The following is a 15,665-nucleotide window of genomic DNA, read 5'->3' as shown; positions in this document are numbered from 1 at the left end:
CAGTTCCATCCTTCAACTGCCAACAGCTGTATGTACTGTTAGAAGCTGTGACAGTTATGTGGTGGGGGAGAGCTGCAACAGAAAGGACCCCTCTGCCTTCCCCTCAATGTGACGTACAAGGCTGGTTCTTTAAGAAGACATGTTTTAGCACCCTGTTTGATTTCTTTCAATAGGATTTCAAGGGGCATCTGTCATAGTTAAGTGTTCTTTTGTCAAGGTTTCTTTCAGGATGCTTTTTTCCCAACATACAGTGTAATTTTTTTCTGTCTTTTTGCATCTTTCTTAATCTAACATGGTCAAACCACATATCACCGTTTGGGTGAGTGGGTTCATACAAGTATTATAAAGAGAAAGCAGCATTTAAGCCTCCCTAGATAAGGTTAAAGTATAACCAGTGCACACACAGTGGAGGTGGTCATTTTGTAGAGCAAACAAACATTCACGAGAATGCAGCCATCCCGCTAACTAGCGACATTACTGACAGCACAATAATACTGAGAGAAAGATCAGCTGTAGCGGTCTGTTCAGGTCCGGACATAACGTATTGTGCTCGTGATTTTTTTTTATAATTCAGTGATGTAAACTAAGAAATATGTATCTGACAAAAGAGGTGGGAATGGGTGACGAGCATTTTGAACACACCCATACAGTAGGGATGACAAACTGTTTTCAGTCTGCTCAGGTGACCGAAAATCTCCAAAAAATAAAAATAAAAATTTACAGCACGTTTCATGTGAATGGGTGACATTATTCTAGAGGCATAAAGGAGGATGGGCGATACATGAAATACCTTTCTACTTACAAATGTACTAATCTGTATGGCTCAAGTTTCACCATAGGGCTAGATGCACACAACCTTATTCATATTGCGGTCCACAAACCACAGATCTGTAAAATATAGATACGGTCCATTTTTCAGAATTTTTCTCACTCCCATCACCAGAAGCGATTGATTGTGTCTGCAAAATGGACAAGATCTATATTTTCTGGAATGGTACAAGGATAGGGAGAACACACGGTTACAGACCCATAGAAATGAATGGGTCTGTGTGTGATCTGAAAACCTCTAACCTCATCAGCTTTTACAATGGCTAGTGTTGATTTAACACACTATGAATACATCTATAAATCTGACTGGAAGTTGTATCCTATGTACACTGACCCCTATTCTTGGAGAGGATATATTGTGTTTGCAGCATCCAGGAAAACCGGCTGTACTGAGCATGTGTGTATTACATCGTCAGCCATGTTTTCCACTAGATGTGTGGTAGTTTACCATTTACATAACTGGTAGGGATGCTTATTGTAAAGCCTCTGGAAGAGTTATGCAGGCCCTCGCACATATCAGTCATATGGTACCGTTGGTACTGTGCCAATTTCTTATGGGAAACAAAGAGCCTCATTAAACTTCAGTGAGCAGTCAAACCTGTTTAGGAGCAGAGCTAAGAGAAACAACTTGATTAGCAGTGACAGCTCAGCACGCCATCTCAGAGAGTATAGGAGGAAATGGACCCAGGGGACCAGAGAATACCATTGTACTTAATAATTAAGCAGCATCCTCCCGTAGGTGGTACACCATGTACGTAATCGCAGGGCGAGCAGATAGCAAGAGGAGTTCTAGGGCTGGATGACCGAGACCACGCTAAAAAAATGACATCATGACATTTGGTGAGAAGTCCCACACTTGCATAAATATATTCTATGGAGCGAGCCCGATTTAACAGCTCACCATGGCTTCCAATGAAAAGCTAGTAGTTAAATATGGATGAAGGCTAGACGAAGCCAGATGAGCTACATTAACGCTTTACAGAAAAATCAATCTTTCATGCCTTAAAGGGGAGTTATCAGACCTGTAAGAAATAACAAAAGGGCAGCAAATGCTATAAAAAAAAAAATATATTGGCTGGAGCAGTGACAACACCATTGTGGTCACAGCTGCGGTCAGGGACTGGCTGCAGTGGTCACGTGTTGGGAAGTCACTACATCACTGGAGCTTGGTAAACAAAGACCAACGGGGGCTCGGAAAAGCATTGGCATGAGAGCAGCAGGCGTTCAGGAGACCATTATTACTACTCTAGCTGGTGGCATTCGAAGCAAAGCTTGTTAAGAGCTCATTTGCATCCCTTTCTTCCCCAAATTCCAGAGGAGCATGTATGGACTATAGGTCTCCTCACGACGATTAAGGTGCTCTCCACAAGGAGAAATAGTATCCCCCAAATATTACTGTAGCTGTTAGGAAAAACATTGAGGGAGGTACTGTATAAATGAGAAAGTCTCATGAGCACCTGAAAATGGCACCTTTAGGGAATGTTCCTCAAACCAGGAACATATTATAAAAGGAGGACACAAAAGGAAAGACCGAGGGGCAGGTTTACTATAGTATTTCAGACACTTTGGAGATGTAAATTATTTTTTTTTAAAAAGCCACAAATTAGGGCGCACACCAAATTTCTGACTTTATGAGCTTCTCCTAGAAGAGGAGACAAATGAGGGGTGAGGGTCTAGCTGCATAGAATGTGTTTGCCCACCACACACATCAAGTAATCAAGGAACTAGTCTCTCCTAATAACTTAGGCTATGTCCACGTCACATTGGTGACCAACCTTTAGCCATACCCAAAGTATCCCTTTGTTTAGGGTGGTTGAACAGAAAATTAGAGATAACACTGCACATAAAAAACAGGGGAATAATGGCAAAGATGGTCTCTAAAGAACAATAAGAAGCTGAAAGAACTGTGCATAAACGGGCCTCCAAGTTAGGAAAGACACCATCACTGCTCCCATTGCTGCTACCCAAATCACAGCTGTAAGTGACCGTGTGCAGGGCAGGACAACCTGCCTGTCCTCATACTGATCCATTATGTATGGTCTGTTTGCACGACACATCCTGTTGACGTATAATGGCTCAGGGTTCCCTTTATAACCTGGAATGAACCGTGCTGCAGAAAAACCAACAGATAAATCCAAATCTTTCAATTTAAAGGGGCAAAAGTTGAAGCAGTCCCAAAAAAGCAGAGCAGGATAAGGGGGAGAGTATGCTACTGTGTGCAGAGATGCAAATAACTGCCAAGTGTATATTCTCTCTGATCACACGCCGCCAGACTTCAAAGGACATCACGGCATTAGAAGCTGGCAATTAGACATGAAGTGTTGTCTGCTGATGTTCAAGTTGCAGAAAAAAATAGATCAGTTTAAAAAAAAACAACCCTCTAACAAAAATAAGAATAAGGGTACTTTCACACTAGCTTTTCTATTTTCTGGTATTGAGATCCTATGACTGATCTCAATACCGCAAAATAGAAAAGCTAGTGTGAATGTACCCTAATTCTTGTAGGAGGTTTTTCTTTTCTTTTTTTTTAACTGATATAATTTTCTGCAACTTGAACATCAGCAGACAAGAATTAGGCTACCTTCACACTAGCTTTTCTATTTTCCGGTACTGGGATCAGTCATAGGATCTCAATACCGGAGAAGAACGCTTCTGTTTTGTCCCCATTCATAACTGAACAGAATGGAATGCTCCAAATTGCATTCCGTTCCGTTTGGTTGCGTTCCCATACCGAAGAGCAAGCTGCGGTTTTCTTTCCGTCATGGGATGTGGAGCAAGAGGGATCTGTCGTGACCCACAATGCAAGTCAATGGGGACGGATCTGTTTTCTCTGACAGTAGAAAACGGATCCGTCCCCCATTGACTTTCAATGGAGTTCCTGACGGATCCGTCTTGGGTATGTTACAGATAATACAACCGGATCCGTTCATAACAGATGCAGATGGTTGTATTATCAGTAGGGATGAGCAAATAGACTTTGGATGAAACATCGAAAGTCGATTTGCATAAAACTTTGTTCCAATACTGTACAGAGCAGGAGCTCCCGTACAGTATTAGAATGTATTGGCCTTGATGAGCTGAAGTTATGAGCCTATGAGCTGAAGCGCAATAACTTCATAAATTAATTTGGACTGTATAAAAAAAATATATATATACATTTCTTGAGAAATGGTTTTTTACAGTACAAATTAATTTATGAAGTAATAACTGCAGCTCATTGGAGCCAATACATTATAATACTGTACAGAGCTCCTGCTCCGTACAGTATTGGAACAAAGTTTTATGCGAATCGACTTCGAATCGATTTCAGATGAAACATCCGCTCATCCCTAATTATCAGTAACGGAAGCGTTTTTTGCTGAGCCCTGCTAGTGTGAAAGTAGCCTTATTGCCAACAGATTTACAATCATAACATTAAAATCTCTTCAGGCCGTGCTTTCCGCAGCAGCCCTTTACATCATATAGATAACGGTATGGTAACAGCCTACATGTCTTCTGATGGAGATGCGACCCAAGGGTCTTTTCCCAACATGTCTACCAGCTATAAGCAGACATGTGTCGCATGACAAAAAGGGTACAACTACACTGTCGCGCAACATTTATGCGGCACCAAGGTTGCGCGACATTTTTTCAGTCAACGGTGTTGCACTGCAACATGCTGCAATGGGACAGTCGCACAAAAATCCAACTTGGATGGATTTTTTGCAACGGTCATGTCGCAGTATATAAAAATAAAAATGTTGCGTTACTTTTCTGCGACACATGTCGCCGTGTAGCCCTAGCCTAAGAAATCGTTTACATGGCCAGAGGGTGGAAACAATGGCTCTCCGGACAGGCAAGTGATTTGCAAAACCACTTCCTTCTACAGGCTCGGTTCATTCTATGATTTGGGCAAAGACTTTAGGCCCTCTTGAGTGGCTAAAAAAAGTTTTAAATTATAAAAAAAATATATATATATTTTTTTTCTTCATGTTAGGCTACTTTCACACCTGCGTTCGGTGCGGATCCGTCTGGTATCTGCACAGACGGATCCGTACCTATAATGCAAACGCTTAGATCCGTTCAGAACGGATCCGTTTGCATTACCATGAATAAAAAGAAAAAAAAAAAAAAAAAAAAAAAAGGGATAGATATATTATATATATATATATATATATATATATATATATATATATATATATATATATATATATATATATATATATATCTCTCTCTCTCTATCTCTCTATATATATATATATATATATATATATTTATTTATTTATTAATAAAGTGAACACCATAGGTACCAAGCAGCAGAATAAAAGGTCATGTGCAATCTTTACTGCACAGTAAAGGCTATAAAAATTAAACCCATAAACAATGGCGTAATTGAGTTGTAACCCATAAATTTTCAGCTTCACAATACATTGTATGGAACATTAAAGAAGTTACCCTATGATTAATGTAAAAAATGCAAACCAGACATCATATAGTACATGACAGTCTCTTTCTAACAAAGCTAGAACCAGAGATCTCCTTATTCATTACTCTGCTAGATTTATATTAAGCTGACAGCTCAAGGGGAGTAGAAACAAAAGTGCAGGAGCAGCACTCAACGGTCCGTCCTTGTTGTAGGGAGTTGCAACAGCCCCGCACCAGCCGCGGATCCAATCAGCCAGAGAATACGTGAAAATCAAACAGCGGTGGCAGCATATCCCAACATTACATCTTTATTAGAGCTTCACAGGCATGCTTGACAAAGGCTGTTGTACAGCCGAAACGTTGCTGATTTTTTGTATGCTGTGAAGCTCTAATAAAGATGGAATGATGGGAGATGCTGCCACCGCTGTTTCATTTTCAGCTCAAGGGGAGTGTCTTTTCTGCTGCAGCTGAGGGGGCGTGTCCATGCTCTTCCTATCACAGCTCAGGAGCCAGTTGAAGGATGAAACTGAGCATGTGCGGCCATCTCAGTGAGCAGGTCAGAGAAATAAGAAAATAAACTAACAGTAGGTGGCGTTATACAGATACATTTTATTGAATAACTTAGTTGCTATGCTAAATTTTTAATTAAATGTAATTATAACAGTATTCAGATCCAGGTGCTGGTTTGAAAATCTTAAAGTATTTTTTGTAGGACAACCCCTTTAAATGTTGCCATTAGAAAGTACAACTTGTCCAGCTAAAAACAAGCCCCCATACTGCTACGTGAACAGAAAAATAAAAGTTATGGCGTCAACGGGATAAACAAATAGTCATTTTCTGATGACAATTACTTATTTGGTTAACTCTCCCTTTTAAAATTACGTTTTCCATGTTTTCCCCTGCAGCACACTGGGTAAACCACAAAGCAGCAAAACCTACTCTATATTACACTGATACGAGAGGTGCTCACTAAGGTACAATCTATGCTGTAATTAAAGGGGATGTACAGGACTTAAAGGGGTTGGCCCATCACATACATTGGGAGCAGATCACTAGGATATGTCCCTAATATCTAATAGGTGCTGGTCAGTCATCTCTAAAACGGAGCCTACAAAGTGAAGGAGAGCGGACCGTGCATTCGCAGCTGCCCTCCTTTCATTGCTCGGCTATTTTCGGCAGTCCCATAAAAATGAATGGGGGGGGGGCGGTCACAAATACACAATCCGCTCTCCTTCACCTTGCAGGCTCCATTCTAGAAATACGTGTGGGTCCGAGAGGTGGCAATATGCCTCCAATGTATGAGACTTGCCAAACCCTTTATATATGGATGGATAGGTCAAGTTGATAGCAAGTGCTGTGGCCACTTCCTCTGCCGGTGAGGTCACGTCCATTGGTCATTTGGCCTTTTTGCAGCTCAGTCCCATTTAAGTGGACGGGATGGAACGGCAATACCAAGTGCAGTCACTACACAATGTATGTGCTAGTGCACTATGAAGATGAAATTTGAATAGCTACGAAAGTTATGGATACATGACTGACATAAGAAAATGCACGACAAGGACCGTGTGTGCAAAGGTCACTAGTGCACAAGCCTCGGCAGTTCTTCTAGTTAAGTACAACCGCTTCTTTCGTGAAACCAGAATCTCAGTTTATCAAGATGCCCTTGACACTCAGAACAAGATACACAACACATACCGTAGCAGCAGAACTGGAGAATGCGGGGTTTAAAAAGCAGACAATACAAACCCTGCCGCTCCAGGGACGCTCCTCTGTACATACTGCAGTTATATACTTGTTCTGACACCCCCTGCTGATCCCCTCTTCTAACATCCACCCAGATTTAGCATTCCTGGTGCGTCTGAAAAGTGGTGTTAAAAAGTCACTTTCGCCGCCCTCGCCACTTTTCTGAAACGGGGTGTGGCAAGGAGCGGGGAAGGGAGCGTGGCCAGCCGCTGCAACAACTTTATCTTAATTTATGCCAGTCTTCTGGCATAAATGAAGCCAGAAATCTACATCAGCTCCGAGCTGTCGTAGATTTCTGATTAGGCGCACGGACTGCAGGAGAATGGGCCTAATTTAGGATGAGGCATGTGCCTTACCATAAATGAGGCGCATCCTCCGGCAGCGCAGGGGATGTCTAGACAGGTACAGAAAGCGCCAGTCTTGATAAATCTCGCCCAATGTGTCCAGCGTCAGGGACTGCAAGTGCACAGCAGCATCAGTGTGGCAGAGATGGAGCTGTTTCGGGCAGCACCGGAGGGTATCCATTGGCCAGAAGGGAATATCCACTGTGTCGTTTACGGCACTAGCATACCGCAGCTTCCAATAACTCTAATGGGAGCCGAGCTACAGTACCCCAACATGGCCACTACACAGTGGACAGAACCTCATTCTTCAGCTCCATTTTGGAGGGTGTCTGAAATAGGTAATCAGTTAGGGTGTCAAGTGGGACACTCTACTTTTTTGATATTGATGACTTAGGCTACATTCACACATCCGTGGTGTGTTGCGGACCCGCAAATTGCGGGTCCGCAACACACCAGCCCGTCACCCCCATAGAAATGCCTATTCTTGTCCGCAAGCTGTGGACAAGAATAGGACATGCTCTATCTTTTTGCGCAGCTGTGGACCCAAAATCGGGGCCGCGCTCCGCAATTGCGGCTGCAGACAGCACATTGTGTGCTGTCCGCATCCATTCCGTCCCCATAGAGAATGAATGGGTCCGCATCCTTTCCGCAAAATTGCGGAAAGGATGCGGACGTGTGAATGGAGCCTTAAGGGGCATTGACATGGAACTATTAGTGTGCCAATTGGGAATGAATGTTCGTGCGAGCGCTCTTGCCCGATAATCAGCCCATGCAAAGGTGCCGCAATCACCCAACGGATGAGCAAACGCTTGCACATCTAGTGAATTCATCGTTCATGCGGACACCTAACTCATCTGGTCACTGCCCAGAAATAATTAATCTGTATGATGCAGTAGCCATCGCTTGTCCCAGGGCTATGGAGGCGATTGCTGCATGGAAATGCAGCTCTCACATCTTCTGACGAGGAGGCAATTATTGGAAAGGAACATTTTCCCCTCAATAATTGCCTGCTCAGTCGGCGCGTGTATTTGTGTCAACATCTTAGTACCAAGAAATCCCTTTAAAGAGGTTCTCAGTGTACGTGAAGATAACTGGTTACAGTACAAGTAAAGGTCATCAACAGCAAACAGCAGCTTACAGTCTAAAAACAACATAAGGTGGAAAGTATTTGTACAGATCAGCAGATTGTATCTGACACACCCAGAAAAGTAAAGCAGCTGCAAATGTCCTACAGCTGCGAATAAAACCGCCTCCTGTCAGAAGCCGTTCGTTACATTGAATCACTGTAAGCTACAGCATGTTACTTTATAATCCAGAAAAAGTGTATTAGACAATTAACATAACTGTACGAGGTGAAAAATGACCCAGAAAGAGTAAGTATTCCCTTCCAGCTACCACTGTCCGTGCACAGCACATGGGCCAATCTTATCAGGATCTGCAGGCCTGTTCTGTTGGGCAATGTCTTACCATACGTAGAAGAAAGGAAGTGCTATGGATCCAGCGCAGCCACACCTCACTTCATGTTCCTTTTATTTCTGGCCTGAAGCAGCTGCAGGGTCTTCCCTCTAGCCTCTCCAGAGCTGCAGCGAGAGGTCAGCCTGCAGTTTCACTACTACTTCGCTTTGATGCTCCGTTTCCCCCACTTCAGACAACTTCCTGCATTTAACTTTTTTTCCTCTTTTTACTACACAGAAAGTTCCTTCTCAGAGACAAACTGTAGGCACTCCCGTGACTAAAAGCTACAAGGAAGCGAGAGGACAGTTTAAAGGAGAAAAATAAAGCGTCTAAAAGTAAAAAGAAAAGCCATAAAAATACATGACACTAAATGATAGGAATGGAATGACAGCGATTGACTGGTTAAGATAAAAGCAGTAAATACCACGGTGTAATAACATTCAAGACCAGAAACGGGATGCAAATATATTCAAGTATTCAAAGGAGGAGGCGAGAGCAAGGAGCGCACTAATGACGCGGCAGAACTCCCTGATCGGGAAATACGGCCCATGCCACTCACCAACTAACAGGGCGCACACATAAAACCACCTAAAAAAGTGGACGTCCTCAGAAACCCTAACAATGACCCGGCAATAGAATGGATTCACAACCAAAACAAGCAGATAATGGGGGTGGGGAATTTATCAAAACTGGTGTAAACAAAAGCTGGCTTAGTTGCCCATAGCAACCAGGTTACACCTTTAATTTTTCAGAGCTCCTTTGGAAAATTAAAGGTGGAATCTCATTGGTTGCTATGGGCAACTAAGCCAGTTCTACTTTACACCAGTTTGATAAATATCTCCCAATGGGTTAAACCTGTTATAAAACGGATCAGCTCCATATGTAGAAAGCTGTAATACAGCCAAGTGTGTAAGAACTAAAGCTATATTCACACAACTGAAAAAAATTAAACAAAAAAACAACTGTTAAAAACGGATAAACTGTCAGTTTTTCATGGCCATTTTACATCAGTGCATGCATCCATTTTCTGTCCGTTTATTTCTTTTCAACAGCTGTTTTGCATCAGTTTTCTTTTTTTAAGGGCTGTAAAAACGGACATTAAGAAATGATGAATTTTATATATATATATATATATATATATATATATATATTTTTTTTTTCTTTAAACCCCAACCCTGTAGTACCCCCATAATGGATAATGACCCAGATAGCCCCCCTAGGATAATGGCTCCCATAGCGCCTCCCCCACCAGTACATATACTGGCCCCCATAGTGCCTCCCGGCATAAGAAATAATAGTTTCAGTGCAGCACATTCCCTATGGGGACGAACGAAATGGGGGCCAGTGCATTTTTTGTGGCTTTTATCAAAAGCAAGCTTTGTGTTTTTAAGAGGAAACTATGTACCCCTCTGATGTCACTTCCTCTGTATATCGCTATTTAAAAAAAGCCATACAAATTACACAAAAATTTAACACACTGACACGTACATTTTTCAAACAAGGTCAAAAACAAATGGATGTCCGAAGCAAAAAAAAAATATATAAAATCCACAAAACGAGGTAAAAACCATCTGATCACGTTACAACTGCCATGTGTACCCACTGAAGCCTGAAATAAACACAACCTACCCAGTAGAACTGGCGTGACGGCGCTGGATCTGCAAGTAAATACCACTGCATTCATTTCAGGCCAAGCATTACTGAAATCAGACAACTCCTTCAATTCACAGGCAAATTCCATCTTGTGGGACAAAACTGCTGCTGCCCATAGAAGTCTATGGAGAGGGGAGGAGGGAAGGGTGAGCTGCTGGAGGGAGACAGAGGCACAGACACACAGGCTGCTGAAGGCTCTAGTACAGGGATCATCAATAGGGATGAGCGAATTCCAGTTCCTGTTTTTCTACAATTCCGCGATGGATTCCGATACCACGGGCCATAAGGAAATTCTATGACGGAATGGATAACTGAAGGCCTTTAGGAGGCATTCCGTCATAATAGAAGTCTATGGGACGCATACCGGATCCGCCTGGTCTGTTATGCAGGAAAAAATAAATTAATAAAATGACGTGAAGCCGGCCTAACCTGAAAGGGTCTGCAAATCCAGAGATGCGGTGCGAAACAGAAGCACGGAGCGGAACCCCACGGAAGCACTACGGAGTGCTTCCGTTCCGCAAAAAACAGAACTTGTTCTATTTTTTTGCAGAACGGACAGATCACGGACCCATTCAAGTTGAATGGGTCTGGATCCGTCCCGGCCGCCGCATTGGGGACCGCACGGAACGGAACCACAACGGCCGTGTGCTAGAGGCCTTACACCGATCTCTTGCTGAACATCTTTGATTTATCTAAAAGAAAGAAGCTGAATAGATGCGCCAATGATGAAAAGACAGCGAGGAACGGCAGCTGCTAGAAGTCAAGGATGGTTACATCACCGCTACTATTTTCAGCCACCAATTCAAATTAACACATTCACAAGTGTGATTTCTGTTACTAAGTGAAAAACAATTCAACTTTGCTTCACACGTCGAGGAGCAGCATTTTCACAGGTATCCCGAGTCGTCCATAGTCATGGCGCGCGATGTATGAAGAGGGCTCGGTGTCATAGTAAATAGAACAAACACATAGCAAACCAGTCTCGGCAGAAGAACTCCCCATGATCACAGCTCAAAGGCCACACGGTTCTAGATTCCGCCATTCCAGGAACGTCTTATCACATGCCATCCGCTTTCAAGGCTTGGTCTTGTTTAGTTTAAAGGAGTTTTCCAAAAATATTAAAACTATGAACTGAAGGCCCATAGCCTCCTGTAAGATTCATATGTGCCTTCTCCAATTCTGCATGCTGGCTCCTGCTCCTCCATCTTAAGTCCCTGGTTGACTTTCTTCTGGCCACTTGAGCAGCTGCAGCCAAAGACTGGCTTCAGCAATGACGTCTCACCCGGGGTCGCATCACCTCTGAAGCCAGTTCTTGGCTGCAGCGGCATACATGGTCATGCCCATGTCTCAGCCGGAAGAAAAGAGGCCAGAAACTGGAAGGTGGAGGAACAGGAGCAGCGGGAGCAGGCATGTATGAATCTTTCAAGAGGCGATGCAGGCTAGAGGCCTTCCCATGACAGTTAAAGGGGTTTTCTGAGACTTAGGCCTCATGCACACGACCGTTGTGTGCATCCACGGCCGTTGTTCCGTGGGTTTTTTTTTTTCGCTGACCCGTTGACTTTCAATGGGTCCGTGGAAAAATCGGAAAATGCATTGTTTGGCTTCCGCGTCCGTGATCCGTTTTTCCTGTCCTATTTTTTTCACGGACAACGGTTCACGGACCCATTCAAGTCAATGGGTCCGTGAAAAATCACAGATGCACACAAGATAGTCATCCGCGTCCGTGATCCGTGTCAGTTTTTCCTATCATTTTCAATGCAAACTTGACTTAGGTTTTTTTTTTCACTTTTCATGTCCGTGGATCCTCCAAAAATCAAGGAAAACCCACGGATGAAAAAACGGACACGGATCAACGGAAACCGTTTTTGCGGACCGCAAAAAAAACGTCCGTGTGCATGAGGCCTCATATTGATGACCTATGTTCGGGATAGGTCATCAATATCTGATCTGTGGGGGTCAGACACCTGGGACCCCCAGTGTTCAGCCATTTGAGAAGGCAGCGGCAATCACCATAGGGCCACGGCCTTCTGCAGCTTAGCCTAGGTCAGTGACGGCATGTTCATTGGTCACATGGCCTAGGCGCAACTCGGCTCCAGTGAAGTGAATGAGGCAGAGTTGCAATACCGAGCACAACCGCTATACATTGTATGGCGCTGTGCTTGGTGAGCTGCGAGAAGGCCGCTGTACTACTGTGAGTACCTCTGCCTCCAGATAATCAGCAGAGGTCCCGGTTGTCGGACCCCCACTGATCAGATACTGACGACCTATCCAGAGGATAGGTCATTAGTAGGCTTGAGTGAGTCAAGCTTCGGATCATAGATGCAAAGTCAATTTGTTCAAAACCTTCGTGGTTAAAGGGGTTTTCCCATCTCAGACAATGGGGGCATATCGCTAGGATATGCCCCCATTGTCTGATAGGTGCGGGTCCCATTCTCTACAATGAGAACGGAGCAGCCGCCCTCCATTAATTTCTATGGGGCCACCGAAAATAGCCGAGCACTGGCTCGGCTATTGCCGTCTGCCCCATAGAAATTAATGGGAGCATGGGCCGCGCATGTGCAGTACGCTCCCATTCACTTCTATGGGAGCAGCGTTTGGTGGTGGACGAACCCCGGGAAATCCAGGGTCCTCCAGCTACAGCGCTCCCCGCTTCGTTCTCGTTGTAGGTGCGGGTCCCAGCGGTGGGACCCGCACCTATCAGACAATGAAGCCATATTCTAGCGATATGCCCCCATTGTCTGAGATGGGAATACCCCATGTTCCGTACAGCATTAAAATGTATCAGAAGTGGTGGAGCAGGAGTCGGTGAATAAGCCGGACTCTTCTCCAGAGTGTCCTGTCCACATTATACAGTAATATCTCACAAAAGCAGAATGCTGAAATCAGAGTGTCTGCCCCAGGGAGGTCACAATAATAACCGATTCCCCTTAAAGGGATAGCCAATGACACATAACATCTAAAATGATGGTATTTAGTGTTCCCTCCCCATACATGCCATTTTGAGAGGACACCCTTCTTTGCCAGTTAGAGATAGTAAAGAGTCTCACATGCCACTTTCTTCCCCATTTGGCCAGCCCTGCATATGCTGATGTGTGACCAATGGGGGACCCTGGACCCCCGTTACGCTCTGTGATGGTCCCAGTGATCATACATGTACCACCTTCCCTGACAACCAGTCCCTTTGACCCAGGCTGAGAGGACTCACCGAGGGTCCGAGCGCTTTCAGTCCACACCACACTCAAGTCTAAACCCTATAAAAGTAAAACTAATAGAAGTAGCCGCTAACCCCCTTTCCGCTCATGCATGCCAACAGACGCTCTAAGACCCACATCTCTGGAGAGGTCCGGTAAAGGCGTACACCGAAGAGACCTGATAACAGCGAGCAATAGATCCCATTCAACCGCACCGTCCCTTTAAAATGCCATTTGACTACTACAAGAAAAAAGGTCAAGATGCCACAATAAATGTCACTCACCCCGAGCGTGCCCTGATCTGTGCCCAGCACCGTGCATGTCGTCAGCCTGCTAATTCTAATGGGAGGCACAGGCTACAGAGAACTCTTGGAGGAGATGAAGTCATCTTTGGGCACAGTATCATTATGCATAGGAGGAGAAGAAACCCCCCAAGGGGAGCGCTAGGTGGCCAGCACACAGGTACCTACCATCCTGCAGCACAGAGCGGTGACACAGCGAGTGGTTGGCACCTGGGTGACTCACTCCGGCTATAATTGGTAAATTCCTCACTTCCAATCGCATGACTATGAGCCACCCTCACACTGTGATGCAGAGATGAGTAAGCCAGGCGGCAGTGGCAGGAAGCGAGGGGTTAACGGCAGCACACAAACTACGTCCCCCGCAGGTAGGTGTCCACACGGGACGGCAATGAGAGCGGAGCCCACCAAGTCTTACCGCACAATGGGCGCAACTCCGAGAGAAACTCCTGCTGGAAGGCGAGGGTCCTGTCACAGGAAAAGTGCGCGGAGGGAGACGACACCTGTCAAAGTGAGTTGGTGAGGGGGGAGCGCCGACTCCTCGAGAAGAAAGTGCTGGCAGGATGCGAAGGGGTGTCCTCGTCAGTGCATGCGGGGCAGGGGAGGGGCTCCTGTCACAGCGAGTCGGGGGGCAGGCTCCCACATTCGGCACTTCCCGCTAGTCTCCGGCTTGTGCTCTCTTTCACTTCTGTCAGTGCTCCGCGCACGGCTCAAGCACACCTTTCTGACCCCTCGCGGCCCCCATCCCTCCTCAGGGAGAGTTTACTGATAAAGAAAAAAAAATGGAACCTCCAGCGCTCGGAGAACAGACTCTCAAGGCAGAAGAAGCCGAACGCAGAGAAACCGCTGGCAGGTCAACCGTTAAAAATCCACGGCTGCGCGCTCGATTGGTCTGGCCGTTTAGAATAGGGAAGTGCGTGCTTCCTATGTTATTACATTTTTGGAGCCCACGTGAGGCCGCGGGCTCCTCCCCGTTCAGTGACATGCTGAAGTCTCTACGCTATTTTTAGCCCATTGGTTATTTGTTAACCCAAAAACTGCCAGCGTAAAGTGGTCACACGTTGTAATGGAATGTGCGCGGCGCGCAGCTGCTACCTACTTAGTACATAGGTGCGTCGTGTAAAAGTACGACTGGCCGTGTTATGGTTCTTCAGACGGACCGAGCGTGTCTTCTCCACGGAACGCGGGAACTTGTCGTGCACGGAGCAGACGAGCGGAGCACATGCGACTCTTGTAATGATAGAGACGCTAAATCTGTGGGGGCGGCTGATGAGAAATTGGGTCACGTAATAAAGGCAGAATCGTCCTGATTTCTACTCCTGACATGTGTCAGCCCTCTGCTCTGCTGCCCCCTGCCTGTGAAACGAGGAAACAGCGCGCTTTTAATAATAGCCACTTCATAAAAAATGCATCGTTCTGTTCTGACTCATTACAAGACTGTCAGAAAGAAAAAGCAGCAGCCACTCAGAGGTTAACTGGTGCACCCTGTATATTCCTATATTGCACAGGGGCGGACTGGTAACTTAAAGTTGCCCTGGAAAAAAAAAACTAAAAGTGGCCCCGTTTAGTAGTGGGTTCCAAATTGATGGAAGGCAGAGCCAACAATACCATATTGTGGCACATTATACCACCCCAACAGAGCCAAATACCACGGTCAACCACAAAATACATCCCCAAAAACTTTCACTGGCCAGCCGTGAGAAGGAGATCAGGCGGCCCCCTGGCATCGGCCCACTGCGAAATTTCCC

General features: G+C 45.1%; 1 protein-coding gene across 4 annotated transcripts in view; it reads right to left on the bottom strand.

Moving 5' to 3' along the window:
- Positions 1-15,036, bottom strand: part of TAOK3 (TAO kinase 3) — a 227,603-nt gene extending 212,567 nt beyond the window's left edge. The window contains exons 1-2 of one of the 4 annotated variants that reach the window (XM_040416022.1): positions 14,336-14,959; positions 8,787-9,058 (exon numbers count right to left, since the gene is read on the bottom strand). The gene's annotated coding sequence lies outside the window, so the exon portion shown is untranslated. Of the gene's footprint in view, positions 1-8,786; positions 9,059-14,335; positions 14,960-15,016 lie in introns of those variants that run through there. The other 3 variants (XM_040416023.1, XM_040416020.1, XM_040416024.1) reach the window with 3 other exon arrangements.
- Positions 15,037-15,665: the final 629 nt, after the last annotated feature.

The sequence above is a fragment of the Bufo bufo genome, chromosome 2, assembly GCF_905171765.1.
Source record: "Bufo bufo chromosome 2, aBufBuf1.1, whole genome shotgun sequence".
Taxonomy (NCBI): Eukaryota; Metazoa; Chordata; class Amphibia; order Anura; family Bufonidae; genus Bufo; species Bufo bufo.
Note: the sequence above shows the minus strand (reverse complement) of the source record. Positions and strands in the feature narration are given on the sequence as shown.